The sequence below is a fragment of the Lepisosteus oculatus genome, unplaced genomic scaffold (assembly GCF_040954835.1).
Source record: "Lepisosteus oculatus isolate fLepOcu1 unplaced genomic scaffold, fLepOcu1.hap2 HAP2_SCAFFOLD_213, whole genome shotgun sequence".
Classification (NCBI taxonomy): domain Eukaryota; kingdom Metazoa; phylum Chordata; class Actinopteri; order Semionotiformes; family Lepisosteidae; genus Lepisosteus; species Lepisosteus oculatus.
Genome location: NW_027167753.1, coordinates 122505 through 146171, shown reverse-complemented (window position 1 = coordinate 146171; position 23667 = coordinate 122505). Strand labels below are relative to the sequence as shown.

Below are 23667 nucleotides of genomic sequence, written 5' to 3'. Positions count from 1 at the left end.
ATTTTGTTTACACCAAACGACAACTCTTCTATTATCAGTTTAGTTAAATGCATTAAGGAAGGAAATACTTGGATGTGTGAAAACTTTTTGTTACTCAACTCTGAGAAAAATGAGGATCTGTTGATCGGAGGCAACAATACTGATAGGACTACTATAACTTCAGCACTTAACTCAGAGGATTTAAACATTTGCCTCAAAGAGACAGCACGTAACCTAGGGGGCATATTAAACACAAGGCTCTTAACAACTTGCATTGTTAAGTGCCTTGGGACAACCTTGTTGTGAAAGGCGCTATATAGAAATACATTGATTTGAATTGAATTCACAATGTAAAATGTTGTGTGTGTTGTTTGTTAAACAAGACTGTCTTTATTTATCAAAAAATAAAAGGAATTTGCTAGGAATGCAAACGTTAGGTTGCGCTTCTTCATGCTGCATCGTCGGCATGAGTGGAGCTTTTTAAACGTCTGTACTTACTGTGCCCCATAAGAAATCGTTTGTCCCCGTTCAAAAGAGATTGTGCGATGTCCTGCAGTGTTCGCAAAGCAAACCTTTGACAGTTTGAAAAGAGGAATTTATTCTGCTTCCTGTGCGTGCAGTAGTTACAAAGTTGAACGTCTTTACACGATTTGCTGCAGTTTTCAGTGGGCGGGCTTTGTCAGATGGCTTGGAAAAACGCACTGTGTTTCGGCTCGGGAAACATCATGAGAAGTGTCCTGCATGTTTTCTGTGTATAGCTGTCTTTTATCGCATACAGAATTCATTCGAAATCATTGATTTCTCCAATTAACAAGGGTCCCTTAAAAGATTAGTCAAAGTAACGTCTAATCGGATTAGTTTCCTTAGAGCTGGTTCAGAGTTTGCTCAAGAGTTTACCTTTCACAGATGCGCAAAGAAGAATGTTGGGGGTGCATGCTTCAAGGTGCCTTATAGCTGTAGGGAGTGATTCGAGACGATTCGTGGCGTGTGCTCGTTCCCATATACCGTACGCCCCGGGGTGCAGTGCTAGGATGACGTACAATACCGCTTGGGCACGTAACGGCGTTATATGCAAGTGCGGGACGTGAGGGTTTTCGTTTGTTCATTTTGTTTTGCTCTGCTTTGCTTTGTTTCGTGGTCAAGAGGCGTAAGGTAAGTCGTAATCCAGGGAGAACACTGGTGGCAAACAGTCCGAGGTGAGAGGCGAGGTCCAAAGTCGAAAAGGCAGAAACGCCAGGTAGAGCTCTCAAGGAGTAGACTCAATACCAGCGGGAAGCAGGTAAAGATGGTAAAAATAGCACTGCGTACCGCACGGTGGAGTGTGTGCAGGTGGGTTAACTTGTGCGGCGGCGTTTGTTAATAATCACCCGCTGCTGGTGCTGTTTAGATTGCTTAAGAGTTGGTCTTAACTGCCTGGCGGTCATGACAAGCTCCTCTTTAAGCTGTGGTTTAGTTTTGCATTCATGTGTTTCTAGAGCAGTTATTTATGGGGGTGGGTGGGTCTTTCACAGAGGCTCAGGACAAATCCCCCGCCTGAAAGTCTAATGTGTGCGTTCAGAGAGTCACAGGTCAAGAGCCAGGCAGGAGGACAATGGACAGAAGAGCCAACGAACTAAAAATAAAAGAACAGATATGAAAAAGCCACCATCTTTTTCTTTTTGACATTTTCCGACTTTCACGCAAGCCAGGACAAAGTTGCTTGTAGCTACTTGTGGATTCAAATACTCTATCGAGTGCTTTGATGAGTTTTTGCAATTTGATTGTCGTCCTGTCAGCCTGTTTCTGTTTTTTTTTTTTCAATCTAGGGATGGAAAGTATGAGGGAAATGATGGAGCAATCAATAACCGCTCCGGAAAAATGGCAGAAAGAAATGGTCCGTCACTAAGGACATTTGTGAAGCAGAGGACTGACATCACCACAAAGGCGACACATTCTGCTGATGGTTTTGGTGAATAATGATTGAGGCGCGTTAAGAGAAAGGTAGCTGTGTCAGCATGCGTAGGCTGCAAAGGATCAAGCAAAGGTTTACTCCATGCTGAAAAGAGAAGAAAAGAAGCACAACGTTTCGACTGTGGAGCCTTCTGCGCCATCTTTTTTAGCGGTGATGATGTTTACATTGGAAAAACGGAGACATGCGTCCCTGGGTGGGCTTGAACCACCAACCTTTCGGTTAACAGCCGAACGCGCTAACCGATTGCGCCACAGAGACTGACGGCCACTTGTGCTCCCTACATTTGCAGGTTTATGGTCAAAGAAAATAATCACTTGCGCTTCTTGCAGCCGGCAATCTTTTTCCACTGACAACCAAGAAATGGATTTCATCTTTCACAAGCTGTATGGATTTCTTCAAAAACAAGTTATTCCAGAAAGGAAATGAATTCTTGCATTAAACTGAACCAAGCTGTACATGTTTGTCTGAAATGAGACATTCGGCACAACAAGACACGGAGAGAGGCACCGCTGGTATTCAGACCCAGGATCACCTGCTTACCAGGCAGGCACTTTAAGCCACTAGGGAACAGCGCCAGCGGAGCACCGCGCTTTTACAGACACTTGGACACATCTGCGTTCGGTGTGCACTTAACCTGCTCTCTGAGCCCGTTGCCTCCGTCCCATTTAATAGCAGAACTGACGCCAAGAGAAATGATGAGAAATGGCATTTATCGGGCACTTTTCATGTCCAAGGAGCTCAATGCCCTTGACACCTCCCCAAGGCGACAGAGCTGTGCATTCTTTGGCGACACCATTTTTTCTTTTGTTTAATTTCTATACTTATTGATAGAATAAAAACGATATGTCATGTACTGTAAGGGAAATGTCTCTTTTCATGGGGAAAGCTAGCACCAGCAAATGTTGTGTTTAGAAGAAGTGATTTAACATGACACGTGACCTAATTTACCGGAGCAAAAGCTCACCCAGCAAGCCCTGCTTTACTTCTACAGGAGAGAAGTACTGTAGAGTCTGCAAGATGTTCAGCTGGGTACCTACGTCAGCATGCCTCGGCTGCAAAGGAACAAGTAATAGGTTTATTGCATGCTGAAAAGAGAAAAATGGAAACACAGCGTTTCGACTGTGAGGTCTTCTCACACCTGAAGAAGCCTCACACCTGTAAAAGGCTCCATGGTTTTCTTTCTTCTCTTTTCAACATGGAATACACCTATTGTCTGCAAGATGTGACAATTTCATGGTGTTTTGGAAGAAAACCTTTTTTCTTTGAATTCAAAATCAATCGGAATTTCAGCACGACACATCAACACTTTTTCTGTTTTAAGGAGATGATATTTTAAACCTGATAAAAATAGTAGGAAACACAAGTTTCTTGCTGTGAAAATTTAGATGGGGAAGTGTACTACTAGTAGCAGTGTAGAGCTCTCTGTGGTGGAGTGCAAGCACGTGTTCTATGGGCCAGTGGCGTAATGGATAACGCTTCTGACTTTGGATCAGAAGATTGTAAGTTCGAGTCCTGCCTGGCTCGCGAGGCTTTTAAACCTCTCAGGTTCCTCGGTAACAGGTTGCCGTCATGTATATGAACTATAGAAAAGCATTTGCCACAACCCGTAAATTAGCACGCAAGTGCGGGCTGGTGAACACAGAACTGTATGGAGATCATCTCCAGCTCCGAGCTCAATTGCAATGAAAAAACATGCAGAAAAGAACTGGAGAGCAGCTGAATTTGTGCTCAGTAGGGTGGGGAGGACTCAGCATTGCTATTGTTCTAATTGGCATGAACTGCAGGGGATCTGAATCAGAACATGTCAGATAGTTCGATCATTGCGTCAATATGTAGGCCACGTTAATACAGAATTATTACTTTGTCTGTCTCGTCTTTGTATATAGCTGAATGTCCCTGACAATTTCATGTTAGTTTTTAAGAACGACATTGGTGCTAATATATACATATATAGCATATAAGGAACACGTAAATGTTTAGTCCATGCTGAAAAGATAAGAAAACCGCCACAACGTTTCATCTTGGAATAAATCTTTACTTGTTGTTTTGCAGCCTACCCATTCTGACCTAACTCCTCCCTTGAAATTCCCTAACAGATAAGGGTACGTAACGGCTCATGCGATGCTCAGTTGCAATTTGTCCCAAAACAAACAAGAACAGCAGCTGAGGGTTTGAGTTTGAACATGCACTGTATTAAAGCAGCTTTTATTTCCATTGATAAATGCTAGATATTCCTACAGAGATTCTCCAGGTGAGTAAGCGATTCCTGTTTCTGTTTCTATTTCTGTTTCATATATATACATTATATATATATGTTACATGTGTCTCTGCAATAGTATAAATGTGTTATACACTATCAGGGGCTGCTTTTTTGTGCACCTCATCTACAACAAGGGTTTTTTTTTCATTTATGTTTGTGGACCTTCACCATTTGAGGAAGTGAGTTAGATAAGAAAGTTACAGGTATGGTGAGCAATGACTGACAAAGGCACGTACTGCGTATTCCTTACAGAAGTGTAAGCAATTTGTTCTAAAAAACACCGGCTAAAGTCCAACATCGTTAGCAATCTTATTACTTAAACAGAATTAACATCAATAAACTGTAAGGTGCTGGTACATGCGAGTAGATTTGATCTTCTATTAAACAAAAATGCAATTACAGCTCTAAAAAGGTCAACCTAGACTTCTGTAACAGATCTGTTCAGGTCATCGCTGTTTCTCTGACCTTGTGAGTCTTTGGAATTTTAAAAGTGTATTTTGCTTGCCTTTCATGTGGTCTGTGTACAAGTCACTGTGGCGTATGCGGTCCTACACAGCCTTGCTATAGACGTGACGAGCCTCCGCTATGTTGCAATGGAGAACAGGTTCAGTACGGAGCTGCCGAGAAAATTCAGCTGGAAAGCTCGTTGCAGAAAAGCATTATCTGTGTCCAGCGGCAAAGCGTCCTTCGTGGGTGCTGAAGAATCGATTTCACAGGCTGCGGGTCCAGGCGATTTAGAGTGTTAAAGGTCCCAGCGAAAACGAAACGGCGCTGGTCCTTTTACACGCACGCACGCAACCAAATGCAAAGGACGCCGTAGTCGGCAGGATTTGAACCTGCGCGGGGAGACCCCAACAGATTTCAAGTCCGTCACCTTAACCACTCGGCCACGAGTACAGCGAGCGCCGCGGCCGCTGCCTTCTTGCTACAATGGAACAGGGAGTGCGAGGCGGCGGCAGCAGCGGAGGCAACTTTTTTCAAGTTCGCTCTCCGTTTAAGAAACCTTTTACGCCATACGTGTAAGCACACACACACACACACACCTCAGAGGACTTAAGGGTGGCTTCAAGTTGGAATGATAAAGTCTCCCCGTTCGGACATGAAAACAGAACGTTCTTAGACAGAAAGCAATCAACAACGGAGACATGTGGACGACAATTTTAGTCACTGCACTTTGAATAGCATTTTTACTCCAGTTACAGGAGATGCACCAATGGCCCTTGACCTACGCTCTTACCAATGCCTTGAACATTCAAACAAAACAGCCCTCAAGTCCTGCGGTTTAATATAACGCTGTTACGTGTCGAGGCAGTATTTGACTCTGTCCTACCGTTGAGACACGGGGCGTATATGGAAACGAACACATGCTACGGATCGTCTCTAATCGGTCCCTACAGTTGGAAGGCTCCTTGAAGCGTGCACCCCCATCATTCATCTTTGCGCATCTGTGAAAGGTAGACTCTTGAGCAATGTTTGAGCCAGCTCTAAGGCAACTAGTGCTATTGGACAGACACCTCTGGAAGATCCTAAGAGTCTCTTAACACCACTTCCAGCAGCAAGCTTAATTGTTCGCTGGAGGTCTCCCACCCAGGTACTGACCAGGCAAAGAATCACCAGTACATTGAATGAGGAAGTTAATCCTGAAATCCAATTACATATCTCAAGGTAAGACAAATCCATAAGAACATGTCTTAGTATTACTTCGTTTACATTAGTATGGCACTGAGTTGGAGCTCCTCTTTAAGCTGTGGTTTAGTTTTGCATTCATGTGTTTCTAGAGCAGTTATTTATGGGGGTGGGTGGGTCTTTCACAGAGGCTCAGGACAAATCCCCCGCCTGAAAGTCTAATGTGTGCGTTCAGACAGTCACAGGTCAAGAGCCAGGCAGGAGGACAATGGACAGAAGAGCCAACGAACTAAAAATAAAAGAACAGATATGAAAAAGCCACCATCTTTTTCTTTTTGACATTTTCCGACTTTCATGCAAGCCAGGACAAAGTTGCTCGTAGCTACTTGTGGATTCAAATACTCTATCGAGTGCTTTGATGAGTTTTTGCAATTTGATTGTCGTCCTGTCAGCCTGTTTCTGTTTTTTTTTTTTTCAATCTAGGGATGGAAAGTATGAGGGAAATGATGGAGCAATCAATAACCGCTCCGGAAAAATGGCAGAAAGAAATGGTCCGTCACTAAGGACATTTGTGAAGCAGAGGAGTGACATCACCACAAAGGCGACACATTCTGCTGATGGTTTTGGTGAATAATGATTGAGGCGCGTTAAGAGAAAGGTAGCTGTGTCAGCATGCGTAGGCTGCAAAGGATCAAGCAAAGGTTTACTCCATGCTGAAAAGAGAAGAAAAGAAGCACAACGTTTCGACTGTGGAGCCTTCTGCGCCATCTTCTTTAGCGGTGATGATGTTTACATTGGAAAAACTGAGACATGCGTCCCTGGGTGGGCTTGAACCACCAACCTTTCGGTTAACAGCCGAACGCGCTAACCGATTGCGCCACAGAGACTGACGGCCGCTTGTGCTCCCTACATTTGCAGGTTTATGGTCAAAGAAAACAATCACTTGCGCTTCTTGCAGCCGGCAATCTTTTTCCACTGACAACCAAGAAATGGATTTCATCTTTCACAAGCTGTATGGATTTTGAAATGTATGGACGATGCCAGGTGTCCCACAACACCACAGCGCCGACACACCTTTGGTTGTCCCACATAAAAAACATAGCCATTGCAGGCGCCCAGCCGGATTGTAGAGGGCAGGTGCCTTAAGCCTCCATTTACATTGTCCGGTAGCAAGCGAACCTCGAATTTCCTTGCTCCTGTTTTTATACTGTCAACATCTCTAACCTCAGTTCCATGGTGGACGGTGCAGTACTGCTTAAGCCAGGTGTGAATGTCCTCCGTCTTTGCCAGTTCCGAGAACATAACAACATGCACCGTTTTCCTCTCTCTCTGTGTCAGAGGCTGCAAGTTGATCTTCTCAAGGGCAGGAACTTTCCCTCTTTTTGCCTCAAACACATCCACACATTGTTCAAACAGAGAATAGGTAGCAAAAACAACCTCAAATGCTTTCTGACCTGGGAGAGCGAAGATGAAATCCAAGTGCCGAGGTTCAAAGCCACGTTCCTTCTGTAACACTTTTCTGCTGAACTGCATACGATCCATGAAGAGGTCATCCAAAAGCTCAAAACGTACAGCATTCTTGCGGGATCCAAAGGTTGCCATCTCATACTGCAAAACAAACACTGCTTCCACAAAACAAGAAAACAATCCAACTACTCTAACTACAGGCTGATCAAGGTATCTCCCCTGCCAGGTAAGCCGAGAGCCGCAGGCGATGAGCCCAGAGCTGAACGGGCCCCACTGGCTCGTTTGTAAGGCCAGGTGCATTGCCAACCACGACCGGCAGGGCAGAGGCCTTGAAGGCGGCCTGGGCTCCTGCAGCTGTCCAGCCACGCACTCTGGTTTCTCTTCATCTCGTACAAATCTTTTGCCTTTTACTAAAGATTTCCATGGAGAGGAACATGAATGAGTTCCATACAATTTTTGTGCTTCCCTGCCTTCGGGTGGGGCGCAGCTGGGCTGGTCAAAGAGAGAAACTAAAACCGCTCACAATCGCTCTTATTACGGCGACTGTGGCCGTCTGCTCTGCGAGTCCTCGGTCTCCGCCTCTCTGATTGGCGCTCTTTTCTTTGGGGGGCGGGAATATGCTGTGAAATATGAAGCGTTACAGCAACGACATGCCATGAGACGATTGATAACGATTTCCATAGGATCCCCGCGGTTGCCTGGCAACCGTCAGCTTTGCGCAGTGGCAGTATCGTAGCCTGTGAGGTTTAGCCGAGGCGCGATTATTGCTAGTTGAAAACTTTTCCCAATACCCCGCTTCCGCCGGTTTGCAATACAATCGGCGAAAGCAATTTTTGACAGTCTCGTCAGAGACTGAGCAAGATGTTTAAAGACAGATTTTGTCATGGTAACATCATGGTAGAAAGAAACAAGCTTGTTACGTCTCAACAGAAACGCTCTTTAGCTCTTTCAGCGTTATGCAGAGAACAGCGTCTGTCGAAATCACTTTTGAGTCAGCGCGAAACGCCGTGTGCTGTCAGTTTGATTTCATATTGCTCGTAGCGGCGCCCGGCTTTTGTCTGTCAAACGTTAGGTTGCGCTTCTTCATGCTGCATCGTCGGCATGAGTGGAGCTTTTTAAACGTCTGTACTTACTGCGCCCCATAAGAAATCGTTTGTCCCCGTTCAAAAGAGATTGTGCGATGCCCTGCAGCGTTCGCAAAGCAAACCTTTGACAGTTTGAAAAGAGGAATTTATTCTGCTTCCTGTGCGTGCAGTAGTTACAAAGTTGAACGTCTTTACACGATCTGCTGCAGTTTTCAGTGGGCGGGCTTTGTCAGATGGCTTGGAAAAACGCACTGTGTTTCGGCTCGGGAAACATCATGAGCAGTGTCCTGCATGTTTTCTGTGTATAGCTGTCTTTTAACGCATACAGAATTCATTCGAAATCATTGTAAGATTCTCCCTCAGTTCCGTTGTGCAGTGCTTTACCTCTTTCAAAAGGCTTCACTTTCCTAGTCACATTCCAAGGCTCATCGAACCCGGGCTGTTTCCTCCAGCGGTATAGTATTGCAGTGAGACAGCACGATGCCTGCAAGACTATGTCACACTAAACGCCACAGATTGTGTTTGTCCGTTCGTGTCAGTCGTCCTGCAGCCACGGGAAGTGGGACACAAACATGCTGCAATGCTTTCAGGACGTTAGGATTTGTTTGTGCAACATCCGAGAAGAGTACTTGTGGCTTGAATGTGAACTGTACGTGCCCGCCCCCTTTCCTCTGTAGTGCATGAGTTCCTCCCGGCATGCCCTTCGTCATTGTTCTGTCATCTTGTATTTAAAGGGTTGTATTTCTGCTGCTGAAAATACGCAACGGTTTTCTCACAACGCCCTTTGTTCCCGACGGAGCCCTTGTCTGTCATGAAATTCTTCAAAACCTCAAGCTAGAAGAAGAAGACGACAAATATGAAGCGTTACAGCAACGACATGCCATGAGACGATTGATAACGATTTCCATAGGATCCCCGCGGTTGCCTGGCAACCGTCAGATTTGTGCATTGGCAGTATCGTAGCCTGTGAGGTTTAGCCGAGGCGCGATTATTGCTAGTTGAAAACTTTTCCCAATACCCCGCTTCCGCCGGTTTGCAATACAATCGGTGAAAGCAATTTTTGACAGTCTCGTCAGAGCGTGACATAGTCTTGCAGGCATCGTGCTGTCTAACTGCAATACTATACCGCTGGAGGAAACAGCCCGGGTTCAATGAGCCTTGGAATGTGACTAGGAAAGTGAAGCCTTTTGAAAGAGGTAATGTCGACGCTTTTTTAACAGAGCACCAAAAAAGCGTCTTTTTTGAAGGCCTGGGTACTGAGCATTGGTGGTTCAGTGGTAGAATTCTCACTTCCCACGTGGGAGGCTCTGGTTTGATTCCCAGCCAAAGCAGTGGCTTTTGCAGCGAGCGGCTCCATCACTTGCATCCCCTTGCAACTCGCAACTGAAAACCCACTGAAGCAAAGCATTTGTTAGCCAGGTCAGTACCCGGATGAGGGTGAGCTACAGGGAAAAACAAAGTTTCCAGCTGGAAGCGGTGTTAATGGTGCCGGTGGGGGGGCGCTCAACCTGAGGTCTGTGCGGGTCCCAATGCCCCAGCATAGTGACGGAGACGCTGTGTTGTAAAAGGGCGCTGTCTCTTGGATGAGATGTAAAACCGAGGTCACAGCGCTCTGTGGTCATTAAAAATGACCACCAAAACCTTTGACAAAAGCTCTTGGTAATTGATGGTCTTCAATAATGCTTCTCCTTTAGGTACATTTTAAATCAGCTGAAAAATGCTGTGAAATGGGGGGTCACTTCACGCCAGTGTAGGATTTGGGTTACAAGAACCATGAAACTGCACGAGAAAGCCCGTACACTGAATTACACGGCTTTCTATTCAAAGGAGGACAAAAGAAATTCCCTGAGTTCGATTTTTTGCAGCACAGAGAGGATTGCTGTCGTGAGGCTGGTTAGCTCAGTTGGTTAGAGCGTGGTGCTAATACCGCCAAGGTCGTGGGTTCGATCTCCATACAGGCCAGGTCGTTTTCTCCTCTCTTACAAAAGCTGTTAGGTTCCTTTCCGTGGTGAGATGGGTTGTCATGCAACGCTGCCACATAGTGCCGACAGACAATTAAATGACAAAAATGAAGAGAGTTAAAGCAGCTGGAAAGGTGTTCTTACAACTTTTGAGCTGACACAGTTTTGGAAAATGTTTTCTTCACGCTGCACTGTACCACATAGGCAGCCAAGAGTCTCCAAAACAAAACAGAATTGACAGTCATATAATGTCCATTAACCCCGGTTTTAAACACAGACTCATGTCTGCCATCATAAGAATATGAGTCCAATATTTTAGAATATAGTCAGAATGTCTTCTAACCTTACCTGTGGTGTCTTTAATCCCTATTGCTCAACGCATGGTGTACGTACTGCATACATGTGTCTTGAGAATGAGGAATGGGCCCCTGAGACATTTACCTGTTTCACAAATGATCGTATTTTACTAGAGATTCTGTTTGGGATTCAGATGTGCATTCGGACAGCAATTCCTTTCAAGAAATGATACATTCTGGATGAGGTCAAAGGTGCTGGAACACTGTATTTAGGATGTGTTTGCAGTGATTGTGTCTCCTGCTTCAACGCAGTGATATATAGATGTGCTCCTGTAATTTATTGGTACATGCCCAGGGCAGTAAGTAGTCTGAGGATTTATTTCCAGACGGCATAGAGCAGTGAAGCAGTGAAGTAGTGCAACACACTGGATCATTATATTATTAGAATCTATTCTACTTAAATTATTACATTATACACAACTTGAGCTCTCAGCACCGTACTGAGCCCAGGTGTTTTTCTAAAGCTGTCAGGTGCAGTTCATTTACATGAAGGAAATCTCTTACTGGGTACGATTACAATGCAGTAAGTAGCACAGGCTACTTAGGGAGTAGGCTGATGTGTTTAAAAACAACCAGCGCAAGGCAGGAGTCGAACCTCCAAACTCCTAATCCATAGTCAGATACATTATCCATTGCACCACTGGCCCTGGTGTGCCACTGCAGGACTGTAAGCCAGTGAGCTTAGCACTGCAACTAGTAAAATATTACCCCCGGTCCATTCTTTTCCAAAAGTGAGAAACACCTGTTTTCTACATTTTGTCTGTTTTAAAACCATATCTCTTTAAACCAAACCAAGAGTTTGTCTTTTGCACTGATATTCTGATTCATTTCGATTTCAAAGAAAAAAAAAAACATTACCTTCCAAAGCATCATAAAATTGTCCCTTCCTCCAGACTCTACTTCTCTCCTTTAGTAGTACAGCAGACCTTTCCAGGTGAGCAGATCAAAGAGTCCGAAATGAGCTTCCTCCATCAAGCAAAGTACCTGAACATGACTCTGTCATCATAAAAGCGCCCCTGTAATAAAGAAATTAAATCCGAAATCAAGAGGGCAGTTGCCTACTGAAATACAAGAAGTCATAAATTTTAACCTAGCAACACATTAAAGGCTGCATCTATACAAGTACGATTCTAGAAATGCTCACCAGATTACGTTTTAAGAAAGAACTGCGCCTCAGGTTCCGCCGAGATCTTAACTTGGATGGCAGGATTCAGAGTCTGGAGTGTGGAATGATGGCGCACGGAGGGTCCACATACTGTGGATCCCTCAGTGATCTTCCGCGTGTTCAAACCGCCAGCGTGTGACTCCCCTGTCCCCGTGACCTCATTGCTCTGCTCTCGCCTCTGTGCAGCTGAGCCCGACTCATGGTAAAGTGGAAAAAAATATGCCCTCACCGTGAGATTTACTCTGGAGTGAGGATAGTTGTTACCTTATTATCGTTGAAACGGATGTATGTGATATGGCGACTAGGTTCTTCTCCATTAGCAGGCTTAAGGTTAAAGAAAAAAACATTGCTGACTTCTTTTTTTTTTGCCAGCCGCGAACGCTGATTAGCGAGGTTTGTACTTCATGTTTTGCAACTTGCATCCATTTTAAGAAAAACAAGTCGTTCAAGACAGGAAATGAATACTTGCATTTAATTAAGTCTAGACGTATGCGGTTGTCCATAATGACCAGTTCTGTTCGAGAACACAGAACAAAAAAAGGCACCGCTGGGATTCTGACCCAGGATTTCCTGTTTACTAGACAGGCGCTTTAACCAACTAAGCCACGGCTCCCCGGGAGTGCTGTCTTTTTGCAGCCACTTGGACACACCACTCAGACACATCTGCATTCGGTGTGTGCTCCACGTGCTCGCTGAGCAAGTTGCCACTTTTAAATACAATAGCAACATCGACACCAAGAGAAAGGATGACAAATGGCTTTTATCTGGAACTTTTCATGTCCAAGGAGCTCAATGTGCTTTCTGTGTACAACAGGGCCACTGAACTCCACACTGGCCACTGAACCACAGCAGTGGCTTGCTGGCTTGACATCTCCCAAGGAAAATGTTGAAATCGCATGTGGAACAGGAAAATGACCCTCGAGTATGAGGGAAAAAAAAGAAAAAGATCAACTGGAGCGTGCCAACCCATGTCAGGACAGCCCAGTTTTGTTGACGAGGTGGCCGAGTGGTTAAGGCATGGGGTCGAATCCCATCCTTGTCGCTCTCCATGTCTGACACGTGTGCCCGTTCGGTGTTGGCCCTCCTGTTCTTTGCTCCGGTACTAGAGCCGTACATTTTCTAGCGGTGGCTGAACATGGTATAGTAGGCTAACGTCGGTATCGAGCAGTGACAGTAACAGTATTTACATGCCGCTGCTGCCAAGTGGCTCTGGGTTGAGACCGCGTTTTCACTTACTTGCAACGCAAACGGAGAAAGCGATTTTTGACAGTCTCTCGAGAGACTGCACTAGGTGTTTAGGGATAGACTTTGTCAGTTCCCCCTGGGATGACGGCCTCTCAAATAGTTTGTGATTCCTCTAGACGTTTATACAGTAGAAGCCTGCTTCGTGGCTTAAATCCAAGCTAATGTAACGAGTTAGAGGTCTGATGCAGAACTGCGAATTCAATGAACGGGAACAGTACAGTACATTGGACTGTATGTGTGAGGAAAGCTGCCCCCTTCTGTCCCTTGTCGACCGAACAGAGGACTGTAAAGGATACCGCCAAGAAACTTTAGGATGCTGGTTGGAATACAGCTCCAAAGAAGCCCCTTTGGGTGTTATGTCATCAAAAAGTAAGAACAGCGACTCTCCCTTTGATCAAATGCGCAACAGAGCTGTTTTCCGTGGAGCAGGTTTCAGACCCGTAGACCTGTTTTATTTGTAGGGCAGGGCGCATTCCCAAATGCGAATCTCCTGTTTTAGAAATGCTTTGGGCGGCGTGAAGTGAAAATAAGAAATGGACTCCAGATGCACATGGAAGCAATCAAGTGTTTCATCAGAGCTGTTTCAAAGACTGCTCAAGAGCTTTCCTTTCACAGAGGCGCAATGATTAATGATGGGGGTGCACCCTTCAATGCGCCTTACGACTCTAGGGAATGATTGAGACGATTCGTAGCGTGTGCTCATTTCCCTCTATTCCCCGTGTTGCAGTGGTAGGATGACGTAAATGCCTGCTTCGACACGTAACTGCGTTATAATCAAGTGCAGGAGCTGAGGGCTTTTGTTTTGTTTCGTTTTCCATGGCGTTTGTAAGCACGCAAATCAAAGGCAATTCCTGCGTCTAACAGGAATGTAAATGCTTTTGAAAGTGCAGTGTGGTGCAGCTTGTAAAATCCTTATCCACATTTGTGGTTTGTTGCTGTTTTTTCTGTCTGCCAAAGCTGCATTTTGACATCCGGACGGGGAGACTTTATCATTTGAACGTGAAGCCAGCCTTAAACCCTCTGAGGCGTGTCTGTCTGCCGGCACGTATTTTGTCAAAGGTATTTTTTTTTAACGGAGAGCGACTTTGAAAAGGTTTCCGCAGCCACGTCGCACTCCGTGTTAGATTAAAGGAGGAATGCGGCGATGGCGAACTCGCTGTAGTCGTGGCCGAGTGGTTAAGGCGATGGACTCGAAATCCGTTGGGGACTCCCCGCGTAGGTTTGAATCCTGCCGACTATGGCGTCTGCCGCACGTCTTCTTGTGCCTGCGCGGCAAAGGCGAAGTGCCGCTTCTCCTTTCCTGGTACTATAAAAACGCTAAATCTCTTGGCCCTGCTGCCATGGAAATGAGTTCTTCAGATAACCACACAATCAGCCACAATCGCCAAAACAAGACCGATTGCGAGCGTTTTTGTTTTCTCTCTTTGACCAGCCAGGCTGCGCCCCACCCGAAGGCAGGGAAGCACAAAAATTGCATGGAACTCATTCATGCTCCTCTCCACGGAAATCTTTAGTAAAAGGCGAAAGAGTTGTACGAGATGAAGAGAAACCAGAGTGCGTGGCTGCACAGCTGCAGGAGCCCAGGCCGCCTTCAAAGCCTCTGCCCTGCCGGTCGTGGTTGGCAATACACCTGGCCTTACAAACGAGCCAGTGGGGCCCGTTCAGCTCCGGGCTCATCGCCTGCGGCTCACGGCTTGCGAGCGTGCCAAATCCGTGCGATAACTCGGAAAACACCCGGCCACACTGTGCCGGAAACGACGCACTCTGGGAAGCCGCTATGCAAAGCGAGGTCCCAAGATCCCCTGCGGCCGGACACTTCCCGCCCCCCAAAGAAAAGAGCGCCAATCAGACGGCCGGAGACCGTGGACTCGCGGAGCAGACTGCCACAATCGCCATAACAAGACCGATTGCGGGCGTTTTTGTTTTCTCTCTTTGACCAGCCAGGCTGCGCCCCACCCGGAGGCAGGGAAGCACAAAAATTGCATGGAACGCATTCATGCTCCTCTCCACGGAAATCTTTAGTAAAAGCAGAAAGATTTGTACGAGATGAAGAGAAACCAGAGTGCGTGGCTGCACAGCTGCAGGAGCCCAGGCCGCCTTCAAAGCCTCTGCGCTGCCGGTCGTGGTTGGCAATGCACCTGGCCTTACAAACTAGCCAGTGGGGCCCGTTCAGCTCCGGGCTCATCGCCTGCGGCTCACGGCTTGCGAGCGTGACCAATCCGTGCGATAACTCGGAAAACACCCGGCCACACTGTGCCGGAAACGACGCACTCTGGGAAGCCGCTATGCAAAGCGAGGTCCCAAGATCCCCTGCAGCCGGACACTTCCCAACCCCCAAAGAAAAGACCGCCAATCAGACGGCCGGAGACCGAGGACTCGCGGAGCAGACTGCCACAGTCGGCATAACAAGACCGATTGCGAGCGTTTTTGTTTTCTCTCTTTGACCAGCCAGGCTGCGCCCCACCCGAAGGCAGGGAAGCACAAAAATTGCATGGAACTCATTCATGCTCCTCTCCACAGAAATCTTTAGTAAAAGGCGAAAGATTTGTACGAGATGAAGAGAAACCAGAGTGCGTGGCTGCACAGCTGCAGGAGCCCAGGCCACCTTCAAAGCCTCTGCCCTGCCGGTCGTGGTTGGCAATACACCTGGCCTTACAAACGTGCCAGTGGGGCCCGTTCAGCTCCGGGCTCATCGCCTGCGGCTCACGGCTTGCGAGCGTGCCGAATCCGTGCGATAACTCGGAAAACACCCGGCCACACTGTGCCGGAAACGACGCACTCTGGGAAGCCGCTATGCAAAGCGAGGTCCCAAGATCCCCTGCGGCCGGACACTTCCCGCCCCCCAAAGAAAAGAGCGCCAATCAGACGGCCGGAGACCGTGGACTCGCGGAGCAGACTGCCACAATCGCCATAACAAGACCGATTGCGGGCGTTTTTGTTTTCTCTCTTTGACCAGCCAGGCTGCGCCCCACCCGAAGGCAGGGAAGCACAAAAATTGCATGGAACGCATTCATGCTCCTCTCCACGGAAATCTTTAGTAAAAGGCGAAAGATTTGTACGAGATGAAGAGAAACCAGAGTGCGTGGCTGCACAACTGCAGGAGCCCAGGCCGCCTTCAAAGCCTCTGCGCTGCCGGTCGTGGTTGGCAATGCACCTGGCCTTACAAACTAGCCAGTGGGGCCCGTTCAGCTCCGGGCTCATCGCCTGCGGCTCACGGCTTGCGAGCGTGACCAATCCGTGCGATAACTCGGAAAACACCCGGCCACACTGTGCCGGAAACGACGCACTCTGGGAAGCCGCTATGCAAAGCGAGGTCCCAAGATCCCCTGCGGCCGGACACTTCCCGCCCCCCAAAGAAAAGAGCGCCAATCAGACGGCCGGAGACCGTGGACTCGCGGAGCAGACTGCCACAATCGCCATAACAAGACCGATTGCGAGCGTTTTTGTTTTCTCTCTTTGACCAGCCAGGCTGCGCCCCACCCGAAGGCAGGGAAGCACAAAAATTGCATGGAACTCATTCATGCTCCTCTCCACGGAAATCTTTAGTAAAAGGCGAAAGATTTGTACGAGATGAAGAGAAACCAGAGTGCGTGGCTGCACAGCTGCAGGAGCCCAGCCCGCCTTCAAAGCCTCTGCGCTGCCGGTCGTGGTTGGCAATGCACCTGGCCTTACAAACTAGCCAGTGGGGCCCGTTCAGCTCCGGGCTCATCGCCTGCGGCTCACGGCTTGCGAGCGTGACCAATCCGTGCGATAACTCGGAAAACACCCGGCCACACTGTGCCGGAAACGACGCACTCTGGGAAACCGCTATGCAGGCAAGGTCCCAAGATCCCCTGCGGCCGGACACTTCCCGCCCCCCAAAGAAAAGAACGCCAATCAGACGGCCGGACCCAACAACCTTGGCGTTATTAGCACCACGCTCTAACCAACTGAGCTAACTGGCCTCGCAACAGTGCCCCTCTCAGTGCTGCAAAAAATCGAACTCAGGGAATTTCTTTTGTCCTCTTTTGAATAGAAAGCCGTGTAATTCAGTGTACGGGCTTTCTTGTGCACTTTCATGGTTCTTGTAACCAAAATCCTACACTGGCCTGAAATGCCCCCCATTTCACAGCATTTTTCAGCTGATTTAAAATGTACCTAAAGGAGAAGCATTTTTGAAGACCATCAATTACCAAGAGCTTTTGTCAATGGTTTTGGTGGTCATTTTTAATGACCACAGAGCGCTGTGACCTCGGTTTTACATCTCATCTAAAAGACAGCGCCCTCTTACAACACAGCATCTCCGTCACTATACTGGGGCATTGGGACCCGCACAGACCTCAGGGTGAGCGCCCCCCCGCCGGCACCATTAACACCGCTTCCAGCTGGAAGCTTTGTTTTTCCCTGTAGCTCACCCTCATCCGGGTACTGACCTAGCTCACACCCGCTTAGCTTCAGTGGGTTTTCAGTTGCGAGTTGCAAAAGCCACTGCATTGGCTGGGAATCAAAACCAAGCTTCCCCCGCGTGGCAGGCGAGAATTCTAACACTGAACCACCAATGCTCAATGCCTGTACCTTCAAAAAAGACGGAGGACATTCACACCTGGCTTAACCAGTACTGCACCGTCCACCATGGAACTGAGGTTAGATATGTTGACGGTATAAAAGCAGGAGCAAGGAAATTCGAGGTTCGCTTGCTACCGGACAATGTAAATGGAGGCTTAAGGCACCTGCCCTCTACAATCTGGCTGGGCGCCTGCAATGGCTATGTTTTTTATGTGGGACAACCAAAGGTGTGTCGGCGCTGTGGGACACCTGGCATCGCCCTGCACTGTGAAATGCTGCAAGACCTGTGGCAAACAGGGACATTTAGCCTCTGACTGTTCAATGCTGCCAAAGTGCAATTTACTTGGCTTGGAAGGACACGTTTTTATAAACTGCCCTCATGCCTACGCCAATAAACTCAAAATGAGAAAGGATGAGGCAGTGCTTGTTTCAGCCAAACCGGCCCGAAAAGCCAAAGCAAACAACAAGTCAAACAAAGAACCCTTGTTTGATAAAGTCTCAGCCTCCAGCCAGGATCTGCCCTGCTGTGGTTCTGGGGCCGGTGGAAGAGAAATCCACTACGCCCCCACAACAGACTGCACCAGACAAGCACGAGGGTTTGAAAACCCCCGAGAACAGCGAGGACCCCTCCCCCACTCCTGCTCCTCAGAACGAGGGCCAGTGTGGGGCCCCCCGGTGGAGCGGGTCCAGCGACGATACCCAGGATTCAGCGGAGCTGCTTTTCTCAGACTCTGCAAGTGCTACAGATGCCCTCCTCTCCTCCATCCAGTCCATCACAGAGGATCTGCAGCAAATGGTTGGTGAGGGGGAAGAGGAGACTGGTGCATCGGCTGCACCCCTTTCCCCTCAGTGCTCCCAGGAGCTGGACTTGAGGAAAAGGAAAAATGACTCTGTTTTCTCCCCGAGCGAGGAGGAAGGAGAGCATGGCGATGGGAACAGCTGGAACCCCTCCACCCCTCCCTCTACCCCCTTCCTTGAAATGGACTCCGTGAATGCTTTTACTGCTGCCACCCTGATGAAGGCTCATTCAGAGGATGGCTGGCAGGAAATTGGTAAGAAGAAAAAGAAAAAGAAGAAGGGACCAGGTGAGACAGAAGAGAAATGTGTTTTGTAAAGACTGGTTCCACTTTCTTATGTAATATGGCTCTAAACATAATATCTCTTAACACCAGAGGTATCAATGACAGAGTTAAATGCCAGTCTGTCTTTGATTACCTCCAGCAGAGAGAGGGAGATGTGTTGATGTTGCAGGAGTGTGCTTTAGCCTATCAAGAGAGGTATAAAAGCTTTGAAGATAGGTGGGATAAAGGGCTTTCTGTTTGGTCAGGGGACAATAACAACAGAGCCTCTGGCGTGGCCATTCTTTTCAAAGGATGGGCATTCAAATTGAAAAGTATTCAGAGGGTCATAGATGGCAGGTTGCTGTGTGTGGATGTGGAATGGGGGACCATTAACCTGCGGATATTCAATGTGTATTGCCCTACTGACGTGGGAGGAAGGGTGGAGCTACTCAAGGCACTCTCTCACCTATTGTTATGTAGCACAGACGTGATAGTGGGAGGGGATTTTAATTGTATCTTAGAGCACACAGACAGGCAGTCTAGCTCTCTGATAAAATTGGATTCCAGGTCACTGGCCCTGCAAAACTTAGTTCAAGACTTTAAACTCTCAGACACATATAGATGTATATATCCCACAACAGCAGGATATACATGGTCAGGGAGGAATAGCAGCTCCAGAATTGACTATTGCTTTGTCTCAGAGAGAGTGAAAGTTGTTGGGGTCACTCTTCAGCCTGTCTTCTTCTCAGATCATCAGGCTTTAGGTCGTAGAGTGGAACTCCAGGGCTTTGGCCCAGGCATCTGGAAACTCAACACAAAGCTGCTAGAGAACGAGGGGGTAGTATCCTGCTACAAGGAGAAACTATCACAGTGGCTGTCCTTGCAGTGTCTGTACGGGTCAGTAGGAGAGTGGTGGGAGGAGGTGAAGATGAGGACAAAGGCCTTTTTCATGGCTGAGGGAAGGAAGGCTGCTGCCAGACGGAGAGGAGTGCTAGCCAGGAAACAGAGGCAGCTGCAGCGTCTCTACACGATGATGCACAGTGGCTTCGATGTGCTCGAGGATATCACCCTTTTAAAAAAGGACATCCGGAGCATAGCCGAAGAAAGTAGTCGAGTGCAGTTCTTGGAAGAAAATGAGAAGTGTTCTCGCCTCTTTTTCAGGAAAGTGGAAGGCTCCAAGTCTGTCATGGAAAGTGTAGTTGATGAGGAGGGACGAGAGAGAACAGAGCCGAGTGCAATCCTCTCCTGCACCGAGGCCTTCTACTCAAGACTGTACAGCTCTACAGAGGTAAAGGATGAAGAAATTCATTTTTTTACCTCAAAGCTAGAAAACGTTTTGAGTGAAGAAGATAGGGAAGTACTTGAGAGGGATTTGACAGTAGAAGAGCTGAGACAGGCTATGGAGAGCTTACAGAAGGGGAAAAATCCGGGTGCTGACGGGCTCCCTAAAGAATTTTATTGCACCTTTTGGGATCTGCTTCAGGATCCGCTGCTGCTCCTATTCGAGGAAAGCTATAAGACAGAATTGCTGCCTGACTCCTTAAGAGAAGGCACTATCTCTCTCTTGTTTAAGAAAGGAGCAAAGAATGACATAAAGAACTGGAGACCCCTCAGCCTGTTAGGCGTGGACACTAAGATCCTGTCCAAAGCCCTTTTCCTGCGCCTACAAAATGTAGTGGCCTCACTGGTAGGGAAAGAACAGACTTGTGGGATAGCAGGATGCCTGATGAGCGACAACCTGGCCTTGTTGAGGGATGTCTGTCTGTACTCAGAGGATCGCTCCCTCCCTCTGTGCATTTCAGGTGTAGACCTAGAAAAGGCCTTTGACCGCCTAAACCGGCAGTACTTAACTTCGGTACTTGAGCACATGAAGTTTGGCCCCATCATGAGAAAGTGGATTAACCTGCTGTACACAGGTAGCAACAGCAGAGTAATGGTTAATGGCAATAGATCACGCCCCTTTGAAGTCTGTTGTGAGGCAGGGCTGGCCATTATCCCCCTTGTTATTCGTTTTGGCTATGGAGCCCTTAGCCTGTGCCTTGCGCCAGGATCAGGCCATTAATGGGATACCAGTACCTGGAAGTGGGGGAGGAGAGGTAAAGACATCTCTATACATGGATGACGTCACCCTGCTCCTCTCTGACAATGCCTCAATTAGTAGAGCTCTGCAGTGCTGTGATCGGTTCTCTTTGGCTTCCTCTGCAAAAATTAACAAATCAAAGAGCGAGATTTTTTATCAGAACTGGAGGGAGCCAAAAGAAGGACATGATCTCAGGCTGCAAGAGAAGAGAATTAAGGTCCTGGGGGTGTATTTTGGAGAAGAGATGGGAACAGTTAATTGGCAGAACAAATTGCCAATCTTAAACAAAAAACTGATGCAATGGAAGAACCGAGACCTCACCATGACAGGGAAGGTGCTGGTCATCAAAGCCAAGCTCTTGCCTGTCTTGAATTTTCTGGCTTCTACCTTCCCAATCCCACACCGTGTTGCGGCGGTGCTGAGGAGATTGATGTTTCAATTTCTATGGGGTGTGAAGCAGGAAAGACTCAGAAGGGAAATAATGTACAGGCCGCTACCCTCAGGGGGGAAGTCTGTCCCAGATATTGCTACGAAGCTGCTGTGCATTTTCCTGGCCTCTGTGCTGAGAGGCTTTGTAACAGCACCTGCAGCGCGTACCTGGACTTATTTTTCCAGGCTCTGGGTAGGTAGGGAGGTGTTCAGAGTGTGGGGTGTCAGACCCAAGCTGGATGTCCCACTCTCTGACACATGCCCTGCAATTTATGGGACAGTTAAAAGTTTTCTAAGATCTCACACAATTGGCCATATTCCCCTCCGAGATGTCAGCGTCCAAAAACTGGAAGATTTCTTTGCACCCCAGAACAATAGGCAGACCCCTGTGGGCATTTTAACATCAGCCCAAACAAGGAAGGTGTGGAAACACACATCCTCTAAGTTTCTGTGCAACATTCACAGAGATTTAGCCTGGAGTGTCGTCCACCAGTGCTTACCGGTACGAACTTCCTTGTACCGTATGGTCCTCACACCCAGCCCTCGCTGCGTTAGGGTGGGCTGCAGCGAGGAGGAGACTGTGACCCATCTCCTGTGGTCCTGCTTTTTTGCTAAGGCCTTCTGGGCACAGTTTGAAGATTGGTTGCAGGCTCTCTCGCCCCAATTTACCCTGACCGCTGCTTTCGTCATATACGGCATCTCTCCTGTCAAACTTCCTCCTGACGTGTTTGACAGGATCTGGGCCGTGGTGAACAGTGGGAAAGACGCCCTGTGGAGAGTGAGGAACATGGGGCTGTTCAAAGGCATCAAGATCCCAGTCAAGGCTACAGGTAGCCTGGCCCTGTTCATCACCCGAGAGAACTATTACCTCAGAGATCTGTGGAGAGAAGGGAGGGAGGAAGCAGAAAATCTGTGGGAAATAGAGGGCATAGGTCAATATCTCAAGAAACTGTGAAAAACACTATCATGTTTAAGTAAAGAATGTGATTTGCTTCAGAAAAAAGAAATTGTTGCTATGTAACTCGTACCGTGTCAAAATGTAATAAGATGTGATCATATATACTGTTTTAAGTATGTATATTAATGTAAAGCATTTGTGATGCCCTGTATTTTATTGTGAAAAGGAAATAAAAGTTCTTAAAAATCGAAATCGCTGGAGGAAACAGTCCATCTGGCCATGAAACTCATTTGAACGTCTAGCTACAGCAACTAACAATATCATGATTTATTCAGGATGTGTGGAATCAGCACGTCCCGGAGACAGCTTCCGAAATCGTGAGCATTCTCTGGTGGTGTCCTGCAGGGCACCTGTGGGCGTGCATTGGTGGTATAGTGTTGAGCATAGCTGCCTTCCAAGCAGTTGACCCGGGTTCGATTCCTGGCCAACGCAGTGGCAATTGGTTTCAAATGCTGTCATGAGCCTTGGATTATGACTAGCAAAGCGAAGCCTTTTGAAAGAGCTAAAGCACTGCAAAACGGAATTGAAGGAGAATCTTACAGGGGATTCTGAGCGGTGTCTGCATACACGCAGTCCGATACGGGTGCTGAAAGCTTGAGCTACTCTCAATGTCATGCTGCCTTTCCCCGGAGTAAATCTGTTACATTGAAGGAATGCTTCTCGCAGGTTCAAAAGGGACCCTTGTTAATTGGAGAAATCAATGATTTCTAATGAATTCTGTATGTGTTAAAAGACAGCTATACACAGAAAACATGCAGGACACTGCCCATGATGTTTCCCGAGCCGAAACACAGTGCGTTTTTCCAAGACATCTGACAAAGCTCGCCCACTGAAAACTGCAGCAGATCGTGTAAAGACCTTCAACTTTGTAACTACTGCACGCACAGGAAGCACAATAAATTCCTCTTTTCAAACTGTCAAAGGTTTGCTTTGCAAACGCTGCAGGACATCGCACAATCTCTTTTGAACGGGGACAAACGATTTCTTATGGGGCGCAGTAAGTACAGACGTTTAAAAAGCTCCACTCATGCCGACGATGCAGCATGAAGAAGCGCAACCTAACGTTTGACAGACAAAAGCCGGGCGCCGCTACGAGCAATATGAAATCAAACTGACAGCACACGGCGTTTCGCGCTGACTCAAAAGTGATCTCGACAGACGCTGTTCTCTGCATAACGCTGAAAGAGATAAAGAGCGTTTCTGTTGAGACGTAACAAGCTCGTTTCTTTCTACCATGATGTCACCATGACAAAATCTGTCTTTAAACACCTTGCTCAGTCTCTGACGAGACTGTCAAAAATTGCTTTCGCCGATTGTATTGCAAACCAGCGGAAGCGGGGTATTGGGAAAAGTTTTCAACTAGCAACAATCGTGCGTGCTAATTAGAACAACAGCAACGCTGAGCTCTCAGCACCGTACTGAGCCCAGGTGTTATTCTAAAGCTGTCAGGTGCAGTTCATTTATATGAAGGAAATCTCTTACTGGGTACGATTACAATG

The 23667-nt window shown here is 47.5% G+C and overlaps 14 non-coding genes across 14 annotated transcripts; 5 read left to right on the top strand and 9 right to left on the bottom strand.

Moving 5' to 3' along the window:
* Positions 1 to 2114: 2114 nt before the first annotated feature.
* On the bottom strand, positions 2115 to 2188 carry trnan-guu (transfer RNA asparagine (anticodon GUU)). Its single transcript has one exon. It is a non-coding gene; the product is annotated as a tRNA-Asn (tRNA).
* Positions 2189 to 3381: 1193 nt separating this feature from the next.
* Positions 3382 to 3454, top strand: trnaq-uug (transfer RNA glutamine (anticodon UUG)). Its single transcript has one exon. It is a non-coding gene; the product is annotated as a tRNA-Gln (tRNA).
* Positions 3455 to 5005: 1551 nt separating this feature from the next.
* On the bottom strand, positions 5006 to 5087 carry trnas-uga (transfer RNA serine (anticodon UGA)). Its single transcript has one exon. It is a non-coding gene; the product is annotated as a tRNA-Ser (tRNA).
* Positions 5088 to 6629: 1542 nt separating this feature from the next.
* On the bottom strand, positions 6630 to 6703 carry trnan-guu (transfer RNA asparagine (anticodon GUU)). Its single transcript has one exon. It is a non-coding gene; the product is annotated as a tRNA-Asn (tRNA).
* Positions 6704 to 7649: 946 nt separating this feature from the next.
* LOC138227019 (U5 spliceosomal RNA) lies at positions 7650 to 7766 on the top strand. Its single transcript, XR_011184808.1, has one exon. It is a non-coding gene; the product is annotated as a U5 spliceosomal RNA (small nuclear RNA).
* A 227-nt stretch (positions 7767 to 7993) lies between these two features.
* Positions 7994 to 8135, top strand: LOC138227013 (U4 spliceosomal RNA). Its single transcript, XR_011184802.1, has one exon. It is a non-coding gene; the product is annotated as a U4 spliceosomal RNA (small nuclear RNA).
* Positions 8136 to 9305: 1170 nt separating this feature from the next.
* On the top strand, positions 9306 to 9447 carry LOC138227016 (U4 spliceosomal RNA). Its single transcript, XR_011184805.1, has one exon. It is a non-coding gene; the product is annotated as a U4 spliceosomal RNA (small nuclear RNA).
* A 4806-nt stretch (positions 9448 to 14253) lies between these two features.
* On the top strand, positions 14254 to 14335 carry trnas-cga (transfer RNA serine (anticodon CGA)). Its single transcript has one exon. It is a non-coding gene; the product is annotated as a tRNA-Ser (tRNA).
* A 201-nt stretch (positions 14336 to 14536) lies between these two features.
* On the bottom strand, positions 14537 to 14653 carry LOC138227025 (U5 spliceosomal RNA). The gene has a single exon (XR_011184813.1). It is a non-coding gene; the product is annotated as a U5 spliceosomal RNA (small nuclear RNA).
* Positions 14654 to 15044: 391 nt separating this feature from the next.
* LOC138227026 (U5 spliceosomal RNA) lies at positions 15045 to 15161 on the bottom strand. The gene has a single exon (XR_011184814.1). It is a non-coding gene; the product is annotated as a U5 spliceosomal RNA (small nuclear RNA).
* Positions 15162 to 15552: 391 nt separating this feature from the next.
* Positions 15553 to 15669, bottom strand: LOC138227023 (U5 spliceosomal RNA). The gene has a single exon (XR_011184811.1). It is a non-coding gene; the product is annotated as a U5 spliceosomal RNA (small nuclear RNA).
* Positions 15670 to 16060: 391 nt separating this feature from the next.
* On the bottom strand, positions 16061 to 16177 carry LOC138227022 (U5 spliceosomal RNA). The gene has a single exon (XR_011184810.1). It is a non-coding gene; the product is annotated as a U5 spliceosomal RNA (small nuclear RNA).
* Positions 16178 to 16568: 391 nt separating this feature from the next.
* LOC138227018 (U5 spliceosomal RNA) lies at positions 16569 to 16685 on the bottom strand. The gene has a single exon (XR_011184807.1). It is a non-coding gene; the product is annotated as a U5 spliceosomal RNA (small nuclear RNA).
* Positions 16686 to 23446: 6761 nt separating this feature from the next.
* LOC138227017 (U4 spliceosomal RNA) lies at positions 23447 to 23588 on the bottom strand. The gene has a single exon (XR_011184806.1). It is a non-coding gene; the product is annotated as a U4 spliceosomal RNA (small nuclear RNA).
* Between the last annotated feature and the right edge of the window lie 79 nt (positions 23589 to 23667).